The following is a 16,580-nucleotide window of genomic DNA, read 5'->3' on the forward strand; positions in this document are numbered from 1 at the left end:
CTCAAAGCACCAGGTTTCATCTCCTGTGATACACATCGAGTAACGCTGCTCCAACGATTGCTGCATTTTCGCCACTGCAAAATCCTAACACACTTTTTAAACAGCTTTCACGCGCGGAGCGATGTTGACTGCACCGCTGTTGCCAGCTAACTGGGGCCAGTTTCTAGTGGAAGGGGAAGGTCCAACGATCACCACCACTATCATCCCACTAGCTGATTCGGTTGATCGCTTGGCAGACGCTCCGCGCGGGAAGGCTCATTACTTTTCAATCAAACCCTGTATATCGAAATTCGAAATATGAAATATGAAAACAGTAAAAAATGATTTAAATGTCATGTGTGCACATAACTAAAAAATTAAAAAGATGTTCGTGATCCACTTATTTCATCTATATAAAAAACTTGTAACTTTTTTCGCACGAAATTTTATTACAGGTGCTATTAGGGGTCACAAATCAGATCTTCGAAAATGTTGACCGGATTTTCAAAACTTGGCTCAATCTTAAAAAAAAAGTTGATTTGGTCCAATATGCAGAAAAAACTTTGATTTTGCCGTATGTTAGTGTTATGTATTGTATATAAAAAGGTCCAAAAAACTACCTGTCGTTCGGAGGTGACATACGCAGTTTACTTAAGTTTTTTATTTTCGAAAAATATTTATTTATTCATCAATAGATATTTTATCCCACTCAAAATATATGCACCTCCATTTGCATTTTTCCTTATAACTTTGACTTTTTCCATTTGTGCGGTCTTTATCTCCTCAATTGTAGCAAAGCTCTGTATTTTTATAGACCTTTTCAGCTTTAAGAACAGGAAAAAGTTGCTGGGTGCCAAATCTTAGGCAGAGAATTTAGTTGCTACTTTTGTATATTAATTAAATCACTATTTTGGTTTCTTTCCACTTCTCTAAAATAGTCGGTTTTTGGAAGCGTGGCTTTGCTCTCCTCTGTAAATATGTCTTGTGAGAGCCAAAACCTGAAGTCTTTAAAGCTTTATTTTTATGTTCAAGGTCCCTGGCTTTATTATGGGATGAGGGGCAAGGCTTTCCAATACATCTTTATTGTGTGTAAGTTAACGAAGTTCGAAGAAATTTCTAGTACTGATTTATTGTAAATGAATGGTTTAAGTTGAGGAATATATGTAAACCCGAAAACTTCAAGATCACGAAAATTAGGGATAATAGTTGGGATAATAATGGAGAATTCGTGGTATTTTTGACACTAAATATAAAGTAAAGTAGGCGTAATTGTCGTTCACAACAATTCGGTTCAACCTCTTTAACAGCTGTTTAACCACTTACTGCATGGAACTCATGAATTTGTCTTCCTACACCAACGATAATAAAATAACTTCCAGCTTATTTGTTCAAAATAGTTCCCTTTGGCTCCGATATACTGTTTTGCGCGATGTAAAAGCTTTTCGAAAGAGTGTTTCTTTTCACTGGATGTCCTTTTGGATGGCCTCTACGGACGCAAACCGTTTTCCTCTCACGGCCAAATGCAATTTTCCGAGCAGGTAGAAGTCACAGGTAGCCATATCAGGTGAATACGGTGAGTTATTGATGTTAAAATGCGATGCGAGTGGATCGATGAGATGCATTATCATGCAATAAGCGCCAGCTTTCTCCTTCGCGGTATTAAGGGCGAATTGGATGTAACAAACGCATCAAAACGCCAAGATAGAAAATTGCATTAACGGTTTGGCCCATTGGCATGAATTCCTTGTGAACAATCCCCTTGGAATCGTAAAAATAAATGAACATCGATTTGATTTTTGACTTCTCCAAACGCGAATTTTTGGGTGGTAGCTCACCTGGGGCCGTTCATACGGCACTTTGACGCTTAGTTTCAGGTTTATGTTGAAAACACGACGTTTCATCACTAGTTACCATGTTGTAAAGGAAGTTCTCGTCTTTTCTCGCCTCTTTAATGAGGTCTTTCGAATATTGAATTCTGAACAATTTTTGGTCCTCAGTTAACTTGTGCAGAATGAAGCGTACACAGACCTTTCGTAAGCCCAAATGATCAGTTAAAATGTGATAAATCGATCTTTTGGAGATATTCAACTCCGATTCCATGAATTTCAATGATGACTTCGGTTCATTTTTTTATAAATTTACGAACAATTTCGATGAAGTTTTCGGTGATTATTGATTTTAGGCGACCCGTACGTTCATTGTCATTTATGCACTCACAACCATCTATGAAACGTGTAAGCCACTCATGAACTCTTGGTGACAAGCTTTCACTGGAAGTCAGCTAGGGATATAACTTCCAACGCTCTAACTCTTTAAAAAGATGGCGTCATAAAAATGTTTTTGATGGTTTATTTTGGACATCACCTTGTATTTTTTGAAAGAACTTATTTGGGGAATGAACGATCTAAAATATTAACAATATTAAGCAATTAATAAATGTAGGTGTAAATTACAAAAATATTTAATTTATCAATTGAAAATATCTGCTTACTGCGAAATAAAACATTTTTAATTTAACTGAATGATAAAACTCGATTTACAACTGAGTATATTTTTTAATAAAGTAAGACAGAATTTGAAAGAATCAGCTCTAAGACCATTATTTTGTTTAACTAATTACATGGGTTTACAAATAAATATAGTGAATAAGGCAATGGAATGGAAGCCACTCACAGCGAGAGGAAGAGCAGCTGGCAGGCCGAGGGAAACCTGGTAAAGAACTGTGGATCGCGAGACGGCTCCACTCGGGTTAAGTTGGAAGGTGAAGGGGTTACCCAGTAATAGGACGAGATGGCCCTATGTGCCGTTAGGCTTTCAAGGAATGATGATGATGACAAATAATAAGTGTTTTTTTACTCACGAACTAGAATATACAATTCTTATGAATAACTGAGTCCGAAAAATCACATAATTCTTTTCTCTCTCTGCAGTTTTCGAGATAACGAGAGATTATAACAATTTCTAATATCTGGAGAGTTCGTCAACCGCTCCAAGCAAGGGATATATCAAATTAAAAGTAATAAAGTTTTCTACCTTAATTCTGTGGCATTTTTCATTAAAATTAAATATTTTTTAGATATCTAATATTTTAAATATTTTTTTTTGGAAAAATATGAATATTTATTTGAGTATATAGGATAGGGTGTTTTTCTAGCTGCATGAAAACTACCGATGACTAGGATTTGGCAGCTGAGATTGGCAAACTGTGTTGACATTTCTGCTCAGTAAGGTTTGGTAAGTTATCACGAATAATTTGACGCCAGAATAACGCTTTCAAATCGTGCAAATTTATTTTGAAAAATAGAAATTCATTCGTGATGTTCATAGAGCTACATAGGTATTAAAGAAGACGCCGAAATGTCCATTCGTTGTCGTTCTCAACTTGTTGGTCTTTGTTCTTCGACTACGTGGAAAATTGTGTGTGCCTATAAAATATTTCTCGTGTAAGAATTGAATCCAAATGACCGTCGTTTGCATCGTATTTTTGCTAATTGGGCGTATTTAGATTTATTATTAAGATATATTGGAAAAAGTAGTCAAAAATTGGACTGCGGCGGACATACATATGCCGCATATCATATACAAAAAATAAATGCCAAGAAATTATTTCCAAGGTTATAATAAACAAAAGAGTTCATTCAAAAATTATTTATGTTTTGCATTACCATTTGAAGTTCTCAAGCTTTTAAAAAAGAATCCTTTAATTATATAAGTACATATATATATAGTATACATCTACAAAAAAATATAAGATATGTAAAAAAAATCCTTCTTCGCATGGGAATGGAAATATACATATTTGCATTCATATTTACATCGGTATTTAAGTAATTAAAATCTAGCAAGTGGCCAACACAGAACCTATTTTTGTGACAACATTAGTTAATTGTATGTATGTAATAAATTTATTAAAAAATTCTAATATAAGAAGCGCAATAAAAATTTATCAGTTAACGGATTTTCCAGATGGTTTTTTTACATACATATATTTTAAATCTAATTCTCTTCTGGCTTTTCGCGCAACAATTCAAAAAACAATAATTACAAAAAGGATTTATATTTTGCAATCCCTAAAATCCCGCGCCTTACAGATACTTATCCAGTCATTATTTAGCAAGACCAATCCTGTGGCCTTCGTTTTAATGATCGCTCTCACTGAAGCCAAGTGATATTATGACATCATATATGAAATGTATGAGTAAATTCCCCAACCTTGCCATTCAGGTGAATAGGAGTTTTACTTACCCGATTAGTGAGTGCTTAAGTGTTGCTTGAAAGCCAGTTAGGTGTTATTGCTTTTACTTTTTGGTTTATATTCAACCAGGTAAAATTCAGTATAAATTATGCAAACCCAATTACGTTGCTTAATTGGATGCCTGACTTTAAAATGCCACAAATGTCAAATTGAAATATTTCCATAAATCATAAATACCCATACACCTAAGTAAATATATGCCTACATATGAGTGTACATATATTATACATGCAAACATACATACCATATTTGTATTCGCAGTCACATACGGCCGGCAAGCATTTGCGGATATGTTGCAATAGAAAATGGAATCAAATTAACAATTGTAAAATTAAAAACCACAATCGTCAATAAAGCGACGCTATAAAGCTGGCGCCCTGGCATGACAACCGTCCATTAAAGCGTTGACCAATAAACAAAGAAAATTATCAGTAATCAGTGCAATAAGGAAAATAACTGACAGAATGAAAGAGTTTGACATGAATACATCTATGTGCAAATGGATTTGAGCCGAATGTGCTCAGTTGATTCGAAAGTCTAACAACTCTGCGGGGAAAAGGAAGAAATTGTACAATTTCGCCGAATGAGAATCACTTAGCTACTCATTTTTCAAGTAGCCATATGGTATGCGCCACATTACCGCAATGGTCAGTGGCAGAAAAAAATGATGGAAATATAATCTTAATTTTTTTCTTCAACCACTGAAAGTGGTTGGATGAGTTGATGGGATGCTTAGAATGGCTCTGAAATCTAGTGGTGTTGCTCAAGTTGCTTTAAAAAATATTTATCAAAATAAGTATAATGGCGATAAGTGTTGGATTTATATTAATTACAACCTGTACCCCAGATCTTGAAGTGATTAGAGATTTATTTGTGGCCTTGCAAACGCCTCATTACCACATGTAATCCCGAAATCGGGATCTCCAAATTTCGGAACTGTACAAGGGACAGCCATGGGATTTTCGGGGTTGTATAGAAATAGGCGTAGACGTCGTTCTTCATATTAATTCGTTCAACAACTTTCCCTATGGAACTCGTGAATTTGTCTCGGTATGATAAATAATTGTTCAAGATTCTCTAGAAAATATTGATTAAAATTCATGTAACGCCGATAAGGATAACGCCGAAGTTGGATTGATATCAGATCTTGAATATATTTTTGATTTATTTTCAACATTTCAAACGAATCATTAGGGAATACAATTCCATATAGTCGGGATCCCGAGATTTTGGGCTTATATATGTAGAGTTTGGTTTTTTACGGAACTGAACAAAAAGTAAATTATAGCAGTCGTTGTTCTTCATATTTATTCATTCCAACTACTTCTACCATGACAGGTTAGAAAATATTTTTAAAAATGAATATAACTTCGATATATGAATATCGAGGAATTCATCGATTAGTATCAATTACCACCAAGGTTACATACCTAAATAGTTATTTTCTAGCAAGTAACTTTAAAAAACAGGGGAATTTTCTTGGACCTCTACTCCTTTACTTGCTCAGAATAGCAACTTCTTTTGAAACTTAACCATCCAGTTGCAGTTTATGCTTTTTGTTGGCCTGTTATCATATATTAAAAGCACCTATTGATTTCTGATTCACTACAGGACGTCGTTGCGACGCATAGCTTGGAAACTCCTGTTCTTGAATACTGTCATAAAAATCCACTGGTTCTTTATATTGCAAATGAAAAGGAATGCGAATAAATTCACTATAATTGCTGCTAGTTGGCTGCTAGTACATTTTCCTGCAGGGAAGGTCAAGACTTCAATACTCTATGTGTACAATATTTAAATAAATATATAAAGTCATTACTTTTTAAATTTGTATTATCTTGTGTTATATTTCAGGTAGGGCATTAATTGAGTACATGTCAATGAGCTCTAAGAATTGATGATTAATTAAATATGGTTTGGAATATAATTGTCCAAGATGAAATGTGGGATAAGGATGTGTTTTTAAAGAAGAGAATACGGCGGATGCTGAAGAACCTCTCATTGGAGGTCTTGTAGAGCGGCTTTGACGACTTGTGCAACATGGGCTTGGCATTCTCGTGAAGGAGTATGGTTTGACCATGTCGATCAAGTCTTTTCAGTCGAATAGCCTCATTCACGCGAAATGGCTGGGCATTTCCCTGGGCCTCCCAGTCCAACCAAACACATATAATGATCTTCTTTAGATGTAGATCCGGCTTGACTCTCGGCTTTTAGGTATCTTCTAGAACCACCTACTCCTTTCTTTGCTTCATATTGATGTATAGGCGCCATTTCTCATCTCCCATGACGATTCGGTACAAAAAGCGCTCTTTATGACCGCGTGTTGCTCGATGGTGGGCGAGATGCTGAGAAGCAATTCGAAAGTGACTTTGTCTGTTTTTTTTTCGTTGAGCTCGTAAATCACTCACGCTCCCAATTTTTCGGTAAACCCTATTGAATGAAGGTGATTGAGAATTGTTTTATGATTGCAGTTCATTTTTTCTGCCAATTCACGACTGGTTTGGGGGCCATTCTCCTTCAAAAGACGTTCTTCATCGAATTCAGAAGGCCTTCCGTTGCGGAACGTGCCATCAACGTCAAAGTCGCCATTTTTGAAATTTGCAAACCATATCCGCGCTGGATACTCCCCTATGACCACTTCTCCATACACGTCGCCCGGAACATGTCTGCTTCGGCAACTTTTTGACCTCGATGAAAAGCAAAGAAGAGCAGGTTTCGAAAAAATGGATTTTTGCAACCTGGGTATTACATTTCTAAGCCTCAAACCTAAAAAAGAAAAAATAAACTAAAAAATACAATTAACTTAATTTTATAGAGCAGAAAGAGTTCTGCCGAATGAATACTAACTCTTTGCCAAACAGCAATTAAATCATTGTGAAGTTAAAGAAAATATAAAAACTCTATGAACTTATTCGCCAACCCAATGTATAACTGGCACTTACACCCTTTTTGGGTATTTAGCCGAGCTGCTCCTCCTATTTGTGATGTGCGTCTGAAGGATCTACAGTTTTTGAGGACCTTTTTCATAGCAGAAATACACTCGAAAGTTCGCCATTGCCTGCCGGGGGGCGACCGCTGTTAGAAAAAAATTTCATTTCATTTTGTTGTTTTTAACTACTTCCTACATGGATGTTTTTTTAGACGTTTTCCGAAGCCTGTGGGCTTTTAGGATGGTCATCTATCTTTCACACTCAAACTAAGACTGATTGAGCAATGTAGAACTCTTTTGAATAACATTCGCAACCACCTTTTCGTAGAATAAATTTGGATTCCTGATAATCGTGTCTTCTGCCGAAACGAGGTCGCCTATAAATTGGCAAGAGCAAACTTCTATCCGACATTAAAGGAGAACTGGATAACAAGCCTTAATAAGTTGGACAAGCAGAAGAATATCTTCGACAGTATTTGGGCCATAGTTCGCAATCACGGCGTAAGGCTGTAACATTTTTAAACTCATATGGAAATAATGAAGCTCTAAATTGATATCCGCTTTTTAATCGAAGCTCAGGGATTACCTCTCAAGGTTCGTTGATGTCCTTACTGGTAATAAGACTATTAGCCCTCTATGCTGGAATACGAGTCAGTTGAAAACGGTCTGTGTAAATGACTACCTCTGGGTGCATTGGCGTGTAATTCGGAGTAGAGTGCATCGAGCCACAGACAATTTTTTATTGGTTGGTCCCTGGTTTAGGTTTATACAGGGACTTTGGTGTCAAAACGGCACCTAGGTTCTCATTATTAATTAAATACAATACAATAACATGTAAGCAAAATTAAATAGTAAATTCAAAATCTTGATCTTTTGTACCCTCGCCCTTTTTCATATCCAAGTACAAGTATTTTTTATACCTGTCGCGCGTCCAGTGGCGCCATTCATTTCTTGCATTTGTTCTCTCCGCAATGTCACTGTGTTGTTAAATTAATCGAAATATCCACGCCAATATGTTGCGCTACTTTTTTCGTGCCATTGCCAATCAAATTAACGAGCAACAGTCTGTCCGTTTGTGGCCATTCGTCTCTCATGTCGATTGCTGCCAGTGATTTCGTTGCCATTTCTTGCACGCTGTGCGCTTTTTTTCTCTTCGCTAACAAATAATTGTTTTAGTTGTTCATAAAAGCGTATAGATTTAATTTTTAGCCACCTAATAAAATAAGCCCACGACAAAAGTGTTTAGTTGTTTATTTTGTCTATGACTCACGCTTTTTTACAACAATAAAAAATTGTGACAGATAGCCAACAGGCATGCCCATGGCGGGAAATGTCTTGGGGCTTTTGTCAGGAACTCGCACAGCCATGGGAAATTTTCTAAGTGCATGGTAAGCAACATGGGAAATGTATTTGATTTGCGGATATTTCGTAGTTTTGCTAATCAAATAAAAGCGTTCAGGTGTGCCCGTCGGAATTGATTGAGAGAGAATTAATGAATATTGGGCTGTCTAAAAAGTTCGGCAGTACTCAAATATTTTTGGACATGCATGTAAGTATGTAAACGTGCTTAATATACACACACATACAGATACGCATTCAGTCACATGAATAAATATATGATAAGCAAGCGAATATCACAGTAATCTTTGTGCTTATAGATATGCAAGACCAATTTGTAATAGTTAATTGTTTTTTCCATTTTTTTGACTTGTAATACAAATGAAGACAGCTTATCGTCATTATAAATCTGCGAAAATATCAAAATTTCTTATATGGGAGAACACAAGTCAAGTGTCCCCGCTTAAAAATTTCATCCCTCCAATTGTAATGAAATTTAGTGAAGATTCTATACTATAAAGTATCATAAATTCTGCAATATTCTCCCCCCATATATAACGTTGTTGTATGGTTTTTTCTTTGAATTGCAAGTTAAATAATTGTTGGTCTAAGAGAAAGCAAAATAAATGTATTTAAGGCATTTTTTCCGTACTTTCCGATAAAAAATAAAAAAAAAATATTTAAGCGTTTTTTTCAAAAATTTGAATTTTATAATTTTTTTTAAACACATAAGAAATTCCGATTTTTTTTTGTGTTAATGTTTTACTGAGAGCTTGAAAATATTCCTTTTTAGATTAGATTTTTTCGAGGTTTGCACTTCGACCTCATAGTTTATGTGCGCTCTACTTATCACAGTACCTCATCCAGACCCACTTACCTTATTGAACTCAAAATAGAGCTGGGTGGGATTGAGCGTATAGGTATGCCTTTCTTCAGGCTGCAGTTGGTAAAGACGTCTTAACCTTCTTCCTTTGAAATGATATCTAACTTTTTAGAGAGAAACATGCATTAAATTTGATCATGAACACACTCTCTTGGTACAGAGGATCAACTTACACTTACACAACTTACACATGCTGTATATATGTATATATGATGTAAGTATATGTGTAAAATTAGTTTCTTGGATTAAAAACAATTATGAATTTGATAAAATAAATAGGTTCATTAGACGTGAAAGTCTACGAGACCAGATGCTGTACTTACTTTGGCTTGGTTGTTTTGTTTTAATTTATACACTAAAATAGCAAAATATTATCTGAGAAAAATTTGTTTGCATAGCGATAGTGTTTTATAGAAAAGTCTCAAAGTCTCCGAAAACTACCATATAAATTAAAAAATTAATTTCGTTTTTATGAATTTATTAAGGACACTTCCAAACTCAATAAAAATACGTTTTTATAACTTCTGATTATTCCCGTATGATGAAAAGAGAACAACAAAAATTATTTTAATTTTAAAATTTGAAATAAAAATATTTTAATAAAATTTTTAATTTAATTTTTTTAATCAAGTTTAGCTTTTTTTTAAATACAAATACAAAACTTGAGTCTATGCTCTATTATTTTTGATAATAACATTTTTTCTAGGATCAATAAGTTTCGAGATAAAACTTCCGAAAAGACTTACTCAAAAGGATTTGGAAAAAAATTTAAATTTGACCTTAATATAATAAAACTTCTAAGTAGTTAGCAACAAAAACTGAAATTTGAAAGTTCACGAGCTGATGAATCGCTCCTATAACAATACACTTGAGAATGATGATTGTTTTTCGGTACTCATGAAATGTGCACCTTCACTTGGTTTCTGAAGATCAAACTATTTGTCACCAATACCTCCAGCACATTTTTGCTGTACTGCCTGGAATAAGGAATAAACAATCCAAAATGTTTAAGGTAAAATTAATTGCTCCCCTCAAACGCAAGCGTGCTTATTCTGCATTGGCTGTACAGGGTCCGGCACTCAAAGTGTAACCAATTAAAAAAACCATACATTTAGTTTAGAAAATAAATCTTATTCAATTCGAAGTAAAAAATGTGTGAAAATAATACAAAATTAAGAATCAGTTTACTTTTGCTCGATATGATCACCTTTTGCCTTGACTATGGCAAAAACGTCCATGGTCTGCTAAAACGTCCATGGTCTGCCACCGAAATGTTTGGCTGTTCACGGCTTCAAAGCAACCTCCAGAATACTTTCTGGATACAATTTCGAATTTACATTGATTCCATGAAAGCGATTGGAGAGCGCCCATCTGTGGTTGTAGCGGCCAAAACCATTACCTATGGCGGGTGCTGCCTCCTGAAGATCAATCGATGACTCAAATTTTCGTATAAAGAGAGGAAATTTACCTCTTTCGACTAAGCGAAGCAACTCCTTCGCTCTCTCAAGTCCGACTTGTTGCTGCTGTGGTGGGAGATCATGCGCCTTTTGGTTCTTATAAGGATTGACTTTGAGATCATTTTTTAGTATGCGGCGGATGCTACGATCAGATATTTTCAGTTCTTTCGCCATTTGATTCACACTTCGTCAGGGATTTCGCTCTAGTCGTTTCTTCACTTCTTGAACCATTTAACGTGACGTTGCGGGATTTTTACGACCACCTCCATGACGTTTCGTAATGCTAACAGTATCATTGTAACGAGTAATGGTGCGATAAACAAAAACTTTATTTACTTTAAGGTGATCGAGCTCACGAACAATCGCTGGCTGTAATTTTCCAGCCAAGTATAAAGCAATCATACTATTACGTGTGAAATCCATTGCAGATTTTCTTTTCGTGTATACTCTCGGCAAAATGCTTCCGCGCGTTTGTAAATATTACTCTTGACTCTCATTTAGCCAATTAATAGACAGCGAGCAGTCTGACGTTAGTTACACTTCGAGTGCGGGCCTAGGATTAAAAAGGGCAGAACAACACATGCGTCCTAAGAACGCTAACAGAGGAGAACTTGCAGCTCTTTTTCGGGAGCAGTAGACGGTTCAGATGGAGTATTCTAGAGACAGAGAAGGGATGACACTAAAAAGTTATGTATGGAATCAAAATGAATTCTTTTACAGTTTCGGCCTCATTACTTAAGTGCCACACCTCGTATGCAGATACATTTTAGTGGTTGCAATAAAATAGTTTACTTCTCTGTTCGTTGTGTTTTTTGCACACTTTATTTAATGGAGAATTATTATTTTATTATTTTCATACAGCAGTTACGAACTTCTTTAACACTCCCACAATACCGCCAACAGAATAGCCCCCTATCGATCGATTCAATTTAAAGAATAAAATTGCCAGTATCTAATTTAATAAAATAATAGTGTTGCTACCACGCTTCAGAATGACAATTGATCAAATATTGAAATATTGTTGGTCAATTATCAGCATGCAACCACAAATTGTCGGCAATAAACCTTGACAGCTACTGCACGTTCGAAATTGCTTATACGTGTATGTAAGTGTGTATGTTTATGAACAAGGAGATACGGCTATCTATCTACCAAGCACAAATAAGATCACTTGCCGTGCGAATTTTCGCTAAAGATCAAGAACTTTGCCGACAACGAAATGCCAGCAGCTATTTTACATACAAACATACACACCTACATACATATATTGTATATGTTTTTGTATGCATTTTAGGTATTTGTTATACACATAAGAATACAAAAATACAAATTAATATACAGTTAGTCACAAAATTGTTATAATTTAATACTATTTTTTAAAGACTCAGGAAATTGCAAAGGCCTAAATTTTCAATGAAAAGGTGGCATGTACTGCAATCGACTTTTGTGTAGCAAAAGCTATTCCGGCTAGTAAAATAACCTGTAACTCATGTTATGAACTTTCCTCCGACCACTCCCCGTACAAATCACGTTGAATAAATACTCAGCTGACTCACTTGCCGCATGCTGTCTTTACAACAGTAAAGCTGATTGGAAGTACTTCCGTATGCTTGTGTCCTCAGCAATTAATCTAAAGCACTGTTAATCATTTTAACAGATGCGTCCAGCAAACAGCTTACAAATCCGCCCCTTCCGTAAGCAAGCGACAACGCTCACAGATATCTCGTATAGTTGAAGAAAAACTGATAGAAAAATGTCAGGCGAGATAGCATTGGCAATAAACCAAACACCCTGGAGACAAGAAAACTCTAAACACGATTACACAAGAACTCAAGGAACTTCTCAAAAATGAACGTAACTCTAAACTACAAAACTATATCAGTAACCTCGATGCATCCTCTCTCTCAGATTACTCTCTATGAAATGCATGAAAAAAATTTAAATTTCAAGTCTTAGAACAATTAGCCATTAAAGTGGGAAATAACAAATGGGCTAAGTCGGATCTTGAAAAAGCTTATACATTTGCTCGTCTCTCATTCCGAGTTTTTACTCCACATGATATCGCTAAGTACTGCTCAAAAAGTTAAAGACACCCTGCAGCTCATCCACCAGAAGAACGAATCGAAAGAAGCATTAGAGAAGCTTAAAACCAAGAAAGCCCCCCGAATACGATCTCATCACTGCAAAAGTACTAAAGCAACTCTCAGCAAAACGAATATCTTTCCTGACGTATATACATATAAAATGCCTCAATATTATCTGGTTTTGTTACTCCCCAATGGAAAGTTGCAGTAACAAAAGTGATTCTTAAACCTGGAAAAAGGGAGAAAAAGCGGAATCTTGTCGACCTATCAGCTTGTTGCCTATGACCTCAAAAGTTTTGGAGTCACTATTTCTTAAAAACAGGATGCCCATAATTCAAGACCGAAAATTAATCCCAAATCACCAATTCGGCCTCAGAAAAACACATCGTACCATCAAGCAAGTACCTAGACCCGTAAATAAAATTCACAAAGCTTTTGATCAGAAGAAGTATTGCACAGCTGCATTTGTCGACATATCTCAAGCCTTCGACCGTGTCTGTCATTACGGTTTACTCTGTAAAATAAATACTACCCTACCCAAAAATTATTATATCTTTATCAAAGCCTAGCTAAAAAATGGGCACTTTTTTGGAAAACAAAATGATGAAAATCTCAGCTCTGCGAAAGTTTAGCTGGTGTTCCCAAGGCAGTATCATGGGTCCCATCTTAAAATTGCTTAACACTCACGATCTACCAGTTACTGAGAAAAGTATCGTCGGAACTTTTACAGATGACACTGCTTTACTCGCAATTGACTCCCACCCTGATGTGGCTTCTCTTATACTCCAAAAAGTACTCTATGAAATAACTCACTGGCTCAAAGACTGGAAAATAAAATCAAATAAAACAAAATCTGTTTAAGCTACCTTAACACTCAGACAAAACACTTGCTCACCCGTTAAGCTGAATAACACAAGCATACCCTAAAGTAATGCTAGAAAATATCTCAGAATGTATCTAGACTGCAAGCTCGCTTGGCAAACCCATATTTTTACTAATCGCAAGGCACTAGGAATGAATCGTCGAAGTCCTTATAGGCTGTTTAATCGCAATTGTCATGTATTCCTTGAAAATAAGCTCTGATTGTACTCTGCTATCCTGAAACCAGCATGACATACAACTCTGGAGCACCGCAGCTAACTCAAACCTCGAAATACGTCAAAGAGTCCAATCGGAAGCTCTTTGAGTGATCGTAAATGCACCATACTATATCACAAATGCCCCAAACCTCCGTGATCTCAAAATGCCCACAAAAATGAAGAAATCAAAAAGCATGCCCCATTACACAATATAAGACTTCAATCACATCCAAACCCACCTTTTACAGAAATTACCACCAATCCAAAATTAAAAAATTGCAAGTATCGAAGCTGCCATGTACGAATACAAAGAGCAACGTCAAAATGGAATTCGGAGTGTTAAAGCAGCAAAAAAAAATTAATTAAAATTTTTCAAGAAACTGATTCTGTCGTCGATAGAAAAAGTACTTGCAGATCAAATTGGGGTTTTTCGGAAACGTAAAGTTTGTGTGGATAAGCCAACAACGATTGCAGGGCTGAAACGCAATATTCGGATGGATATTACTGAACTCAATGTGATAAAGTGTGTCCCAGTCCTTGAAAATTGTAATTCTCGTATGGCAGCCTGTAGACTTTTTCACATTACTCATATATGTGACAAATCAGTATTTTGAGTAAAAGTAATGAAACCTGAAAAACTCTAAATTTTCACATGTTTAATTTTAAAACAGCATTCAGTGCTACCAATTACAATTACCTGGAAATCCAACATAGAATCTCTATTGCCAACAAGTGCTACTTTGACTAAGTAGGCAATTGAGTAGTAAATAAAGTCCTCTCTCGACGAACAAAACTAACACTCTACAAGGCTCTCATCATGCTCGTCCTAACGTATGGCACACAAGCGTGGACGATGACAATATCCGATGAAGCGTCGCTTGGAGTGTTTGAGAAAAGGATCCTGCGGAAGATTTTTGGACCTTTGCACATTGGGAACGGTGAATAAAGATCCAGCGGCTACGTTGGCTACATCATGTAGTCCGAATGGATACAAACGCTTCGGCTCTGAAAGTATTCGATGCAGTTCCAGCTGGTGGAAGTAGAGGAGAAGGAAGGCCTCCACCGGTGGAGAGGGACTTGACTTTACTTGGTGTGTCCAACTGGCGCCGGTTAACATGAGAATGCATCGACTGTCGAAAAACAAAACGAACAGAACAGATCATAAATTCAACGCTCTATGTATATCAAAATCGCATTGTTCTTATTATAAATTTTTATCCGGAACTCGATCATTTACCATTGAAACATAGCAATGAGCTGGCTGAATGAGTAAGCGTCGAATCGTATTTTTAATAGTATTGAGTAATATATTTATTTTTTTTAAATAATAGGAGTTTACAAAGCAGGCTCTTACTAGAGCATGGCACTAAACTGACTATGATACCCCTAAAAATAACGTCGGCTCTAACTTTTAGCTCTACTCATACTAAAATGTGATCTTATTCAGGACTATGATTACGCCACATCATCTTACCTAACCTATGGTGTAGCGAGCAAACTTATCCGTTATTGCTATGAATTAAATATTTTTGAAACCCACAATTTTTTGTTTCATTTGCTTTTCTGTCTTTCAGACGCATAATAGTACGTTAAATTTTCTGACTAACTGTATGCGTTCATCCATATGTAGCTATGAATTATGTAAAGCTATTGCTACATACATATTTATTACATATAAATACATAATTTCAGTTACCATCGCATCAAATTAGGCAAACTCAGGCGCTTGAAAAAAGTGGAGCAACTAAACGAAAAAAAAAATATAATACACAAACGATTAGTAAAATATATGCCACATCGAATCGATAGATCGAGCGATCGATTGGCGATCATATTCCACACAGATAAAATTGGTGACCGGCCACACCTTGTGTTGAACTTGAACTAATATTGGCAGCGCCAACGGCACAAAGGTAGCAATGGCAGTTCTGCATTTGAGTGCGATTGGTACCGCTGTTTTTGGCATTTACAGTTTTCATTGTTTTCTATAATAGGTTTTTTTTCGCGGCCTAACTTTTGTTTGTAGAATGAATTGCTACGCCCTCCATGTGACCAGGTGGCAACAGGCGTGCATGTTATCTTTTGATGAACTCACGAGCTTATTTGTTTGCTTTTTTTACAAGTTTGGACTGAAATTGAAAGTAAAACGTGAGCTAATGGACTTTCGGAAATAATACTGGCATAAAAAGTTTGTATTGTAATTACATATGTACATATGTAGACTTGTGCTCACATGATTAAGTCACCCTATTTCATTTATTTTTCACAATATTTGCATTATTTTTCATGCAAAATGTTTTTCGTTAATTTTTTATAAAAATATAATTTATTATTAACAAAAACCTTATGCATCAAAATACTGGTACAAAATTCACAAAAACTTAACCAATTTCCCAAAATTGGCATCAGAATTTTGTATCCGAATTCTTAGAAAACTTTTAGATATGCAATTTCTTAGCTCATTTAATTTTAGTATAATAGCTCAAAAATTTATTTTTCATAATTTTTTTGCATTCGATGTTGACCGATATAATCCATATAAAAGGCTTCCGAAAATATTCTTTAAATTGAATAAA

General features: G+C 35.7%; 1 long non-coding RNA gene across 1 annotated transcript; it reads left to right on the forward strand.

Moving 5' to 3' along the window:
- The first annotated feature begins 8,253 nt into the window (after positions 1-8,253).
- On the forward strand, positions 8,254-8,838 carry LOC128867758 (uncharacterized). The gene is made up of 3 exons (XR_008455018.1): positions 8,254-8,551; positions 8,623-8,712; positions 8,822-8,838. It is a non-coding gene; the product is annotated as an uncharacterized LOC128867758 (long non-coding RNA).
- Positions 8,839-16,580: the final 7,742 nt, after the last annotated feature.

The sequence above is a fragment of the Anastrepha ludens genome, chromosome 6, assembly GCF_028408465.1.
Source record: "Anastrepha ludens isolate Willacy chromosome 6, idAnaLude1.1, whole genome shotgun sequence".
Taxonomy (NCBI): domain Eukaryota; kingdom Metazoa; phylum Arthropoda; class Insecta; order Diptera; family Tephritidae; genus Anastrepha; species Anastrepha ludens.